Genomic DNA, 13,249 nt, shown 5'->3' on the forward strand with positions numbered 1-13,249 from the left:
TGTTCAAACAGTATTGTATTAGAGACCCTCAAAACTCAAAGACTATTAGCTAAACTGTAAAAGAAACAAAATTTGTTAATTGTTAAATGGTTGAGTAATCGATAACTTCTTACCACAAAATTTCAAACCGATTTTCTGAAAAATTTACTTTTGTTAGTTGTGTCACTCTTGTAACAAACCGACGACATGTAATACTGCTTTTTGTATTTTTTCAATTTCTTCTTTGAGTTTGTTAATACTACATAGTTGTTGCAATTTCAAATAAAGAAGTTGAACTTTGTGCGCGTTATATCTGCTAAATTGATCTCGATATTATAATATAGTTTTTGAAGAAGATAATCTTAAACGAAAACTTTTAACACATTCATTAATACTAAATATTTACAGTTGCTAAAAGTGATAAAATTGATCTTGCACGACTTGTCTTTGTTAGTCGATTAAAGACTTACGTTAAGAATAATTTTCTCCTATTATCGATGGAAAAATTTGTTCTGACGAGCTTCAACTTATTTTGTTCCATTGATACAGAAAATTTCGTCAAACTTACTCAATTGACAATTTTAGTAAAAAAAAATTTACAATAATTCTTTATGCAAAAATTTACAATTTTTACAAAAGTATTTATATAGTTCTTTGTGGAAAAGTGAAAAGATTGTGATTTTAAATTTCTTGGGACAACCTGAAAATTTTCACGATCATTCCCTACGGTCACGTTGTCATTACTTTCAACAACACACAATGGAGTATTTTATTTAAAAAGCTGGTCGAAATTCAAAATTTTAACCCTAATTAAAAACCAAAAAAAGTGCTTTCTTCTTATAATATTATTAAAATGAAATATCGTAACGGCCATTTTTGTGACGTCAGAATTTAGGCAGAAGAAGAAGGCCATGCAAAAAGGATTTTTGTTTATTTATAAGCAATCTAACATTTCTATAATATTATGTAAAAACTATTCAAAACTTTGTAGTAAATTCTTGTTTTCTCTACTTACATACACATAAGCCACTCTTAATTTTTAGATTAATTCCACTTTTCGAAATTCTTCCAATTTTAGTATCAAAGCACGTGCTTCGTAAATAAAAAAAAATTTAATAAATGTTATTTGACGAAGGTAGTCACTTTTGCTTCCGAGTGGTTCGTATGTAACTCTCAAATTAAGAGTTTCAACATGAAAATTTCATAATAAAATAGATCATGTCTATAAATCGGCTTATTTCGGAATTTTTTATTCTCCTATAAAGTTTTCACGTAGAATTGTATTAAAAAATTAGTTCCATCATTTCTAACATTTGGCTCCTCTAAAACAAGTTAAATAATGTCGATCAACTTTTTCATACAAACACTCCACTGTGCAACGTCTAAATTCTGAAACACCGAAACGAACGTGATACAGGCGATCAATAGAGAGGACCTTGGAAATCGAAGATCAAGAGTAGTATCTAGTACTCCCACCATAGGTAAGTACTCTCGCGTAGTGTTAATACAGGCTCCGCTGGTACCCCTTCCTCGATAGAGTCCGCGGAAGGTCCGATCCTTGGACACTTTCTTATAAATGAAGGTTGACCACTGGCTCGTTTCTCATTTAACGCTCCATCCCTCGTACTCGGAGGGCTCGATCTCTATGTACATCAGCGCACACCCACGTATAAGCGCTTCCTTTTGTTGTTCTTTCATTTTGCCTCAGTGTATCTATGTGTCGAATTAATGGTGATACCCTAATTGTTTACATTTTTCTTCTCTACACGGGTGGTAACTGAAACTGAAAGACAGCCACACGACAAATATAACGTAAGTATCGACCAAAGTGATAAATTCAAGTGCGAGACATGTACGTGATAATATATGATGAAATTGGCAATTGTTGAAAAATTGTGTCGGATCGCTGATATCGATTGTTCGTGATAATTGTTGGCCATTGATACGTTTAACGAACGGTCCGGCGAGTAAAATATTGTACAGCTACGTGACATCGATGAAAGTTTTCAATGTTCGAGTGAGAGATAGCATTATGGAAATTAGGCGGTGAGGAATGGTTTAATTAATTCAAGTTAAACAAGACAGGAGAGCACTTGTGTTGTTACCTGTATAGCTTGTACGTTTAGTGGACTGGAAACGTACATAGGTGTAATATTGAAACTGGTAGCTTATCGATTTGTATTATCAAGACGGTCTTCTATTCGATGAAATTATTGTGTTTTTATAAAGTATTTGTTAAAAAAAAAAAAGAATACTTTTCATGATTAACTACTTTTTATTTACAATTTTACTGCTTAATACAGTTTTCCAAAAGTTTGTCGCGGACATTTGTAAGGGATCAGGACGAGTTTTCCTCGGCCTTCTACGTTTATATGTTTCAATATACCCCTTAGGTTTCGATGATAATATTTTTTGAAAAGGAAATTTCTAATTACGTTAAATGAACTGGAATTAATTTATTCGTGAATATATTCAATTTTCTCTCTTTTGGGGCTCCTTGTTTTAATTCATACGCAAGTAACGATAAAGCAATTCCATTGAAAAATACGAATTAACTTTTAAAAAAATAATAAAAGGGACATTTAAAGAAGAATAACAGAAGAATGAATTTTATTACACTTTTTTCACTATTAAATTTAACAGTACTACATTAAACCTTCTGTACTACTTAATTGTTTTTTCTTATCTTATTAAAACACCTTACTTCTACGTGTAATAAGGGTACTGTTCTTATTACACTTTGGAGACTCTCTTTTGCATGAAAATATTAAAAAGCATGTTAATTTAAACTGAATATAGAGTTTCCAATTAATACGTTACTTTCACGAATTTTTGCATGATAAACGTTTCAACTCCTATATCATAGTTAACCGTACATTCTTTCTCCAAATATTAAGAGGGGAACTAATTTCAATTTATTAATACAGCTTCCAATTCGAACAATTTGTTTCGAGTTTTTATACACATACATATAATATATCATAAATTGTAGAAAATTCTGCTAATTTACGTTATAACAAGTAACTTCCACAAGTTTGAAGAAAATTTCATCGCAAGTGGTCGTATGTAGTCCTTTCTAATAAAGAGCAATAATTATACGGTGACGCACAGCGTGACCCACCCCTGACCCATTGGTGGGCCACGTCAATGAACGAGAATATCATTCGATGACCCACCAGTGGGTCACGCCGCCTTGAACATGTTAACTGGCATAGTTCTCTCACAACTATCAATTCAAAACATACAGTTTCCCGAATTAATAATCGGACACCTTTTAGAACAGTATACCTTTCTTTAAATTGGACTAAACGATTAGAGTTTTTTTTGAGAAGTTAGAGGGATTAGCTTACCAGATGACGTGTGTACAAAATGTTAAAAAAAAATTGCAGTTGATGGGAATCGAGAAGAAAATTGTAAAGGTCACTTTTTCCAACTTTTTTATCCGAGCCTACAGTGAAAATTTGAAACATACGTTTTGCAGATTTATGTCAGTTATATGCATGCTGAAAATTTCATGAAAATCGGTCGATGCAGAAACAAGCGACAGGCGTCGAAAGATGTAAGAATCTTTAGAATTGATTACAGTTTTAAAAACTGCGATTTTCACAATATTTAACAGTTTGTAGCTGTAAAGTGACCTGTACAATTTTCTTCGCGATTTCTACAAAGTGCAATTTTTTCTGATCCATTTTTTGTTTGATCCAATTTTTAATAAATTATACTGCTCTAAATGGTGTCCGAATATTTGAGTACTGAACAGTACGTAATACTATGAACGAAGCAAATCTGTGTTCATTAACAATTCAACGAAGAGCCTTGTCGGTTTTATGGAAAATTCTGTTACAAGAAATTATAATTAATTGCCAAAGGACACTAAACGCCTCCGTGCATGCGCATAATGGCACGTGTGCGACTTTACACATATGATAACTAACACGATCGTTTTGCATTCCGGAACTCATTCCAAAAAGTACGACTCACGCACGGATTTCTTAGGATTAGCTGCGCGTTTCGTGTTTCAGCCTAATTGCGGCTCGAGACATTTATCAGGATACATCGAGACAGTGGCGTGCGCGTGTACGGTGAACACGGCTACAGACCGAACCGCAATTCCAGTATTGTTTTGCATTATTTGCGTAACCTGTGTTACGAAAGTGTAAACAGATATATGCATAACTGGCCACAATTGCTCGTGTGTATGCTTTCAAAAATCCAACGATTGAATTATATTTCCTGAATACTCGAGAGAACCTGTCTCGATCTATACCGATGATAGGAAAATGTCGGTTCACGGTGCAATTAAATTTACGACGCGCTTCTGTTTCGTTTCTTTTCTTTCATTGCGATATCAGCACTCTCGCAGCCGACAATTTTTCTCACTTTAAAGTATTACGTTTGTAATTATTTGTTATTCGAAATTGACGAAAATTTATTCGATATCTATTCACTTTAGCTTTTTCGCATTTTATCGAGAAAATTCGCAGGTTACAACTAATTTCACCACTGTTAATACTCGCTTCTGTTCATTTGAAATTAAAATGTAAAAAGACGTAATACTGCGCCAACGGCTACGCGTGTGATCAGAGTTAAAAAGGTGGTTACGCGTACTTGGTTGTGTAGTTTAAAATTGAAACGTGTGAAATAGGTCTTGAGTGGTTGATGGATTAGTTTTTAATGGTTATTTTGAATGTTTCGTTAAGTAGCGTTTTTTCTATATGATATACAGTTATAGTAGATTACATTTTAAAGCAGTTCGATAATTGTGTTAAATATAATTCTAAGATACCGAGGAAGATACTGTAATCATAGAATGGTTAATCTGTTTGATCCTATATTCTAATTTTACCGCTGTTCACCAAATTATGAATCATTTTTAGCCTCGTAGTAGGTATTTAGTTCGCATAAAAATAGGCTAGTGCTGTATGGTGGATAATAGTTGTGTAGGTACCTGAAATTTTTCCGAAAGTTTCGTTTAATTTGTTGAACCATCCTACAAGGTTTTAATAAATTTCCTTAATGTTAGCACCTTGTTTCATTCTTTTAGAAATATCGAAGAGTGTAGAACACGTACAATGAAAAATACGAAAGTTTCTTTATGAATTTGTGCGAATATACATATTCAGAATATGTATGTTTCGAAATTTTTTATTTCTGCTTTTCTTAAGTAGCTATAAGAATCTCACTGCACGGTAAGTCGTAAATATGCACAGTAATATATTTATCGAGGAATTTAACACCTACTTCAGTAATAATAGATTCACTACTGTACGCTGATTAAAATAATTAATGGTTCACATAAATAACTTTGTATTTGAATGCAGTTACATACCTAGTATCTTGGAATGTCTTCAACGCAATACAAATGATCAGAAAATATTAATTATCCAACATGTACCATATTTATTTCACTTCTATAAATTCTATATTCTACATAGCTACGAAAACTACATGGTTGGTTTTTATTAACATTATTTTTAACAACCTTTTGCATTGTGCAGAATGATGCACTGGTTACATCTTACTGGATTTAGGTAATAAATTAAAAGATGACATTTCGATTATAACCTCTTCTTTATTTTTTTATACGCGAGGAAGGCACGTCTCTAAGCAATCATAAGAGATCGACAAGACGCTAAAGAAAAAAAGAAGTATATCAGCGTCTACCCATGCTAAACAGATGGTTACTATGTTATTCTTCTATATATGTTTCTCGTAATAATCCAACAGATCTCTTATACAGTAAACGATATTAACACTAACCGTACCATGGCCTGGTCAAATGACCGGTTTTAAAATTACAATTTAAGACCATGCACCTGTTTTCCCCCTGTATTTTCTTAAAAATAAAAATATGTAATTTTTTTTATATTATTATTATCTAAAGGCTGTTTCCTATATTAAATTGACAATCACCAGCATTCTTTTCGGAAGAAATATGATTATTTCGTAACCGGTCATTTGCCCGGATAAGTGTCGGTACGGTTAGTGTTAAAAAGTGATCGAGGGGAAAGTTGAATTTTGGTAGGACTGACATTCCTTTTTGAAATACAACCGTATATGTATGTGCAGTAATCCCCGGATAAGTGTCGCACTTTTCCCCGGATAACTGTCGTAGAGCTATCCTCACCAAATCCTGGAGCGTTCGCGTTATCTTTGACTTGTGATTGGCGATACAAGCTATCAGTGAGTCATCGAGATAAGGGAAACAAAAATTTTTATTTTATAATTATGGGATTATTTTAATCGTATTTCTGAGGTTTTTCCAAGAAAAATGATACCAAACGTATTTTAACGAATTTGAAATATTTTGATGTTTCTCAATGTTTCTCAATTTCTTCTTCAATGCACCAAAGCCAGCGAACCGAAGAGAGATAGCCAGCGAATCTTAGAACGCTTACCTCCCCGGATAAGTGTCGGAATACGGTCCTGAATCTCCGACACTCATCCGGGGATTACTGTATATACGTTTTTTACATAAATCGGTTCTTTTGAGCGTTCTGCGTATACAGGTATTAAAAGTTTCCGAAAAATGAATTATTTAGAAGATATTTAAACTTTTGCATTAAAGTATAGTATTATACATATTCCAGAAAGGGTATTACATTTAATTATCCTTATGAATAAAGCAACTTCGAATTAGTTTAGTTTGTAGTTTCGTAAAAAGAAAATTGTGCAGTCTTCCTCTTGAGTTGAAAGAAGTTTCGTAAATTCATTTGACATGCTAACATACTTATTTCCTTTTTAACACTAACCGTACCGACACTTATCCGGGCAAATGACCGGTTACGAAATAATCATATTTCTTCCGAAAGGAATGCTGGTGATTGTCAATTTAATATAGGAAACAGCCTTTAGATAATAATAATAAAGCAAAATTACATATTTTTATTTTGAAGAAAATACAGGGGAGAAACAGGTGCATGGTTTTAAATTGAAATTTTAAAACCGGTCATTTGACCGGGCCATGGTGCGGTTAGTGTTAAAGAAAATTTGTTGAAACCTGAAACATTTAGTTAATAAAGATTTACACTCACGGAGTGTACTTTTTACGTTTTCTTTCTGAAAAGTAATTTTAATTTGTGATGTAAAACATTATTAACGTAGGCTTAAATTTGATATAAATTAGTACTTTGATATAATCGAAAATTTTCTGCCTAGACTAATATCAAAGGAAACGTAAAAAATAGACACCATTCAGTACCAAACGCGTGTTCGTTAAAAACATTATTAAAATTGAATGTATTCTAATAATACACCACTGTATTTCTACAATTCAAAAATATCACGAACATTTTGTTCGTCCACGATGCACTTATTAAAATTCAATTAATAAACATACAAGTGACAGGCAAATTTCAATTTCGAAGCGATTCGAAATTTTGTCACTACTGTGAAAATTTGAACCACCCTCAGCCTAATTCGATACTTCAAACCTTTGAAAGTCTCGATAGCTCTTGAATCTTGAGTCTTGATAGGTCTTGAGTCTTTAAGATTTCGATAGATCTCGAAAGTTTTGGTAGGTCTTGAAAGTTTGGTAAGTATTCAATATATCTTGAATATTTTATACCAATGATACTGCTTAGACAAAGGCATTCAAAAAGCTTGCAAGATCGAGTCATATCAAAACTTTCAAGATTTCTAAAACTTTTATGACGTATCGAAACTTTAAGGACTCAAGATTCAACACTTGTCAAGAGATTCAAGTATCGAATCATGTTCGAAGTGATTCATATTTTTCGCCACTTTGTACACATTCGAAGAGATTCCAAGTGTCTCAGAGCCCCTCGCTACACGTATTGCACTAATAATAGAACTGATCGTTATTCAAATAATTATGAACATCGCTGCTTCGATATTCATGAAGGTGTCCGATAGGTGACTTAATTGAGAGGCCCGCTATTCCATAATCCAATCAGGATCCTCGGTTACCGGGTATACGCCCATGAGGCTCGTTCAGCCTTCGATTTATCATCGGCTTGTAATTATAGAAAAATCTACCGAGGCATGATCGCGCCTCCGTGTGGCCGTTGTTGCTCCGGTTTCTTATCTTTCTCGACTTTGCCTTTGTAATGTCGGTGTGAGTCGACAGAAAAGAGAGAGAGAGAAAAAAAGGATCTAACGCATCCGGTTAGTCGCATTGCTAATCGATTTCGTTTCTTTCCACGAACACGCGCCTCCTCTGCTGCTTTATGACTATTGCAATCACGCTGAATAATTATACATGTGCACACGATCAATGAGCGTAATAGAAGACAGCTGTTGTTGTTAACGTGGGCGCGTTATTTTTATGGAAGGAAAATTACAGTAGTTAATCGTAATTGGTACAGTTACGAGCATTTTATGCCGTTGTGAAAAAGGCACCTTCTGTGGATAAAACGCCGAAGGACTTTTTTGATTGGTGAATTATTACTATTATTATTTTTTTTTTAATATCACTTTATTTGTCGATGTTGATTCCAATGTTGCACGGAAGAAAAATCGAAATGATGTTGCCGATTATTATTTACGTAGTTCCGCACAATTACAACAACGTTCCACCGTGTTACATACTTTCCCAAGGATATCTCTAGCGTTTAAATTATTCTTTTAATGTGCGTACATTTATTAACATTAATTTTGTATTCTATGAGAAAAATTTCAAACGAGGTATTAAAGCCCTCAGTTATGTAATAAATTGTGTAGTCTCGAGCAATGTTACCACAATTTCTTTATTTTTCAAATAGTTATTTGTAGTTGGTTAACAATAATTAGAATTTGCATGTATTTCGTACATACATACATATTAGTACAAATTGAATTATATACTATTATACTTGAAGATGGTATTATTATACGGGGTGTACCATAATATGTTAATATTGAAGAAAAATTCTTTACAATTTGATGTAATATAACGCGACACTGTATCTCGATCTTACAGTGTCGTTACGAACGCCACTAAATTCCATCAATTCGCTTAATTTCTGTTCACGAAGAAGTTATTGTAACATGAACAGTTAGGTCAAATGCTCATTGTAGTCTTTTCGCAAATTACTCGATTTGATCCCATCCTTACGACAGAAATACACGAAGGTTGCGTACAACTGGCAATTAAGGATTAAAGTTGCACAGTGGCCCTTGAGCTTTACGCAGAATTAAAGCTATGAAAACAAACGAAACAAAATTACGGGAAATAGTGTAGTGTGTATAGTTGGGGCCACGATATAGCGAGGTCGTAAAATCGGTCAGACGTCAAAGTAAACATGTTTTAGCTGCCGGGACCCGAAAATTGACAGAGATACGAGCAGATAAGTACTTGAAACCATTGTCAGGACCGTACGAAGAATTCTTGTATCCGGAGAAAGTCAAACTGATTCTAATATATTTACTGAAAACTGCATGCAGCTAGGACAAATTAGGGTTTCTCCCTCTGGGGGAAGCCGCTTTTGGAAGTACGGTTACAAGTAAAGGTCTTATTGAGGTCTTTAACATCTTCATTTACCTGCTCGTGTTATATACAGATAGAAAGTGCAAAAAGATTGTGTAGCTTAATATTAACATATTTTCCATTTGTAAATGAAATACCATTTTCTACTTGAAGTACCAAATCATATGCTACCATTCGTTTATTGTTGGAACCCTCAAACAGACTGCAACACACGGCCTTGAGTGCCGCAACATCAATCGATGCCGATTCTTGAGAGTTTAATTTACGACCTCGCTATATCGTGGCCCCAACTATACTTTTATGTTGGTAAACGAGGATAATGTGACATTTCGTGAAAAGAAATAGTTTACGAAAAAAGTAGTGTGAATTTTCTGCAGCTAAACGAAAGAATCGCGCAGGTTGCAAACAGCTAAAGCGTCAAAATACCATACTACCACGATTCACTGACAAAGAGCAAGGATTTGTATGCTATAAGAAGAATGACACTTTCAACAATTCGTTCAGCAATGGAAATGGAAACGAAGGAAATCGTTAATAAGTGTATTATCAGTACTGATGGTGACATTGGCACTGCTTATTAGTATAAACAAGGCCGTATTTACCATAAGGCGTAACCTGGGGCCTCACTCATTATGGAGCCACATTTTAAAACCTAACTCTTCACAGATAATATAAAAAACAGCATAGTTATATTCGCAAAATGAGATACTTATTTCTAAATATTAAATTCATAATATGAAAACAATTTTTAGTTATTAATTTTTTTTTATTCAAATTTTAACTGATTTATTTTTACTTTATTAAAATGAGTTATTATGAAAACGTCGACTTTTATTTTCGATAAACTTCAAAAATGTGTATGAATTTGATTAACTGAGACAGAATTGTTCCTTTGACGTCTCGTAATGACGTTGCGCCCTGAGTATAAGCATAAATCGAGACATGGTTGAAAAGTGCACATGCACCAGGCAAATATTTAAAGTCGATTTGCTTGAGAACGAAGCTTCTTTGAAACTTATTTTGTCATGTAGAATCACCACCTTCCCGGTTGTATCATCGGTTACATGACATCCTATATAATACGTAACTTCCAATAATCTACGAATTCTTCTTTGAATAAAGAGGAAAAGAAAAAGAATTCCTGTCAAATCGATAATGCAGCAAATCAATTTATGTTGGTGCAATCATTCAATTTGTTCCAATCTTCATCACGCGATTGTTTCTCTGTGCTTGTAATTGGTATCGAGAATCCAATATGTGGAGGCGATAACATCTTCGACCAATTAAACGCACATGACTAGAGGGAATGTGATAATATGTATCGACTGGTCGGAACTCATACCATCGTGAATAACGATGTCTTAAGTAAAACTTAAATCGCTGCAACCATAGATACACGCGTGTAATTAAAGAGAGAAGTACGCGCGTGGAGGCGCGATTTCACGCCCTATTATAACCGTCTCCGATAAACTGGTATCGTTTCTTGCACACGTTCGATTCCTTTTTGCCGGTTTTTTTTTTGCTAGGAAGTTTAATTTATGTCGGTTGTTGCAATTAAAATTACAATTCTAAATGAGTTAGAGTTAAGTGTAATATCATTTCTGACGAATTGATATTTTGGCATCTGGTTGACTAATTTTTATATTGAAAAATATCAAAGTTGAACGGTGAAATTATTAGGTGTAGAAAGTAATTCTTTCCGATAACATTCACATAATTGATTGAAAGCCACCGAGTTTCTATCGCCATGGTATTTGGACGCTGAAAAAAAAACAGAAAGATGGCAAAATTATTTTTAGTTAAATAATTTTTAAAATTATTGTAGAAATTATTTTGACGAATTATCTGTTTTCATTCTTTTTAAGTAAAACTTCGATTGCACCGAAATGTCGGGAAGAATTCATTTCGACACCTAATATTGAAGATCAAGTGAAAAAGTCTTGTACAGGGTTTTTCTTGGACAGTGATTGGAAAAATAGAAAAAAGCTGGCGTAAATCGAACGAACAAGATAATTTTTTGTTAAAAAGTTTTGCACGGCTGTTAAAGCAAAATCATGATAAATAATTAGCTGGATTATTCGTATTCAATCGGTATATTTTCTTTCGTTTCTTGCTTATTGGGCGTGCACTCGATTTGAATACATTTACTGTTTTACCTTGAACACATTAATTAATCACCTAGAAACGGTACAGGCTATTCATTTTCTCAGGCGAATGACGCGTTCAACATTTCATCTCTGTAATTTCAAACTTTATGCATTCTTACTGGTGTTATTTCAGATGTAACAATTCAATTATATCTTCACCCAATTTCTATTTAAGTTAAACTTTCATGTAAAGCATTGTTTTTATTTTTTTTCTATTTACCCTGATTTCACGTTTTTTTTTTGGTAGTTTGTTTTAATTTCTTATGTTATTAAATATCATAGGTATAACTAGTTTTCACTTTATTTTATATCATTGGCCAAATTTATCGAAACGCGCTAAAACTCTCTTTTAGTCATCATCAAAACGTTCTCATTACGTCATAACCAGAGCCGCGTTTACCATAAAGCGTATTGGGCGCAAGCTGAGGCCTCACTTTCTATGGGACCACATTTTAAAATCTTATTCCTCACGAACAAAAATATTTTTACTTTATTAACACGAGTTATTACGGAAACGTCGACCTTTATTTTCAGTAAATTAAAAAGAAACGTGTACGAATTCGATTAACAGAGATAGACTTGTTCTTTCGAGGCCTCGTAATGGTGTTGCGCCAAGGGCCTCGAAAAATATAAACGCGATCCTTGTCATAACGCATTAATTACTTGAATTCTTGCACAAATTGTTAGAAAATTGCGAATTTAACACGTCCATTCATAAGTATAGAAAAAACACACAACATACAAGGAATATTCGTATTTACCCTAGTTTTCATACAATCGGCAAGTATACAGTGATAAGAACGTCATCCAACGATGATCGACGTCATTGGCTTAACGTTATCGCATCTTTTTACGAATCTCGAGAATGTTCCACACGTGAATTCCATCTTGTGAATTCCTACACGTGAATTTTTCTTTTCAATACACTTGGGCCCAAGGTTTCTTGTTATTTATCTAGATTATTGAGCACAGTTGGGAAATATGGTACTAATAAATAATGGAATTTGATCTAGAGATACTGGCCAATATTTGCATTTCGATGCAATAGTGGCATACATATGGAAAAGCATGAGGAATTAATTGCATTTTTACCGTACCTCGTTCTTCGATCCTGATCATTATTATTCGTTTTATACGACTGATGATGGAAGCTTTAGGTAGATAGATTCGCGTAAAATAATGAAAAGTGTTGCACAACTCGTTCTCATAAAAATGGGCGAAAATTCAAAGGTCCGTATTTTTCAAACAAATTCGAAACCAGCTAAATGATGACTTAAACTGTTCCCTAATTTCGCATGTATTACATTATATTTCATTTGGAACAAAATCCCTGATGTCGAAGTCAAAAAGTGATCGATTGGGCGTGGAAACACCCAGCACCGTATGATTTTTAAAATAGATTTAAGTGTAGTAGCAAGTACCTAAACGTTTTAAAAGCGACCGTAATAGTAAGTGCGTGTAGTAATAAATTTAAAAAAATTTTGAATAAAAGCAGCGATGAGACGACTTAGACTGCAAAAATTGGAGAACGGAACGTTGAAATATAAATTTTCTAAAATGTCAAATAACTAGATATTATAGCGAAGGATACTGAAAGATTTCAAAGAAGAATACATAATGGTGAGTTTATGATAACGAAATTTTGCAAATTTTGTCCGAAAATATTAGAAAAATTAATTTTCAAAAATTTTAGACA

At 33.5% G+C, this 13,249-nt stretch overlaps 1 protein-coding gene across 1 annotated transcript in view; it reads left to right on the plus strand.

Annotated features, from left to right (window-relative positions):
• The first annotated feature begins 1,595 nt into the window (after positions 1 to 1,595).
• LOC108578961 (D-galactonate transporter) overlaps positions 1,596 to 13,249 on the plus strand; it is a 40,951-nt gene continuing 29,297 nt past the window's right edge. The window contains exon 1 of the mRNA XM_017942383.1: positions 1,596 to 1,791. The gene's annotated coding sequence lies outside the window, so the exon portion shown is untranslated. The remainder of the gene's footprint in view (positions 1,792 to 13,249) is intronic.

The sequence above is a fragment of the Habropoda laboriosa genome, unplaced genomic scaffold (genome assembly GCF_001263275.1).
Source record: "Habropoda laboriosa isolate 0110345459 unplaced genomic scaffold, ASM126327v1 scaffold30, whole genome shotgun sequence".
Lineage (NCBI taxonomy): Eukaryota > Metazoa > Arthropoda > Insecta > Hymenoptera > Apidae > Habropoda > Habropoda laboriosa.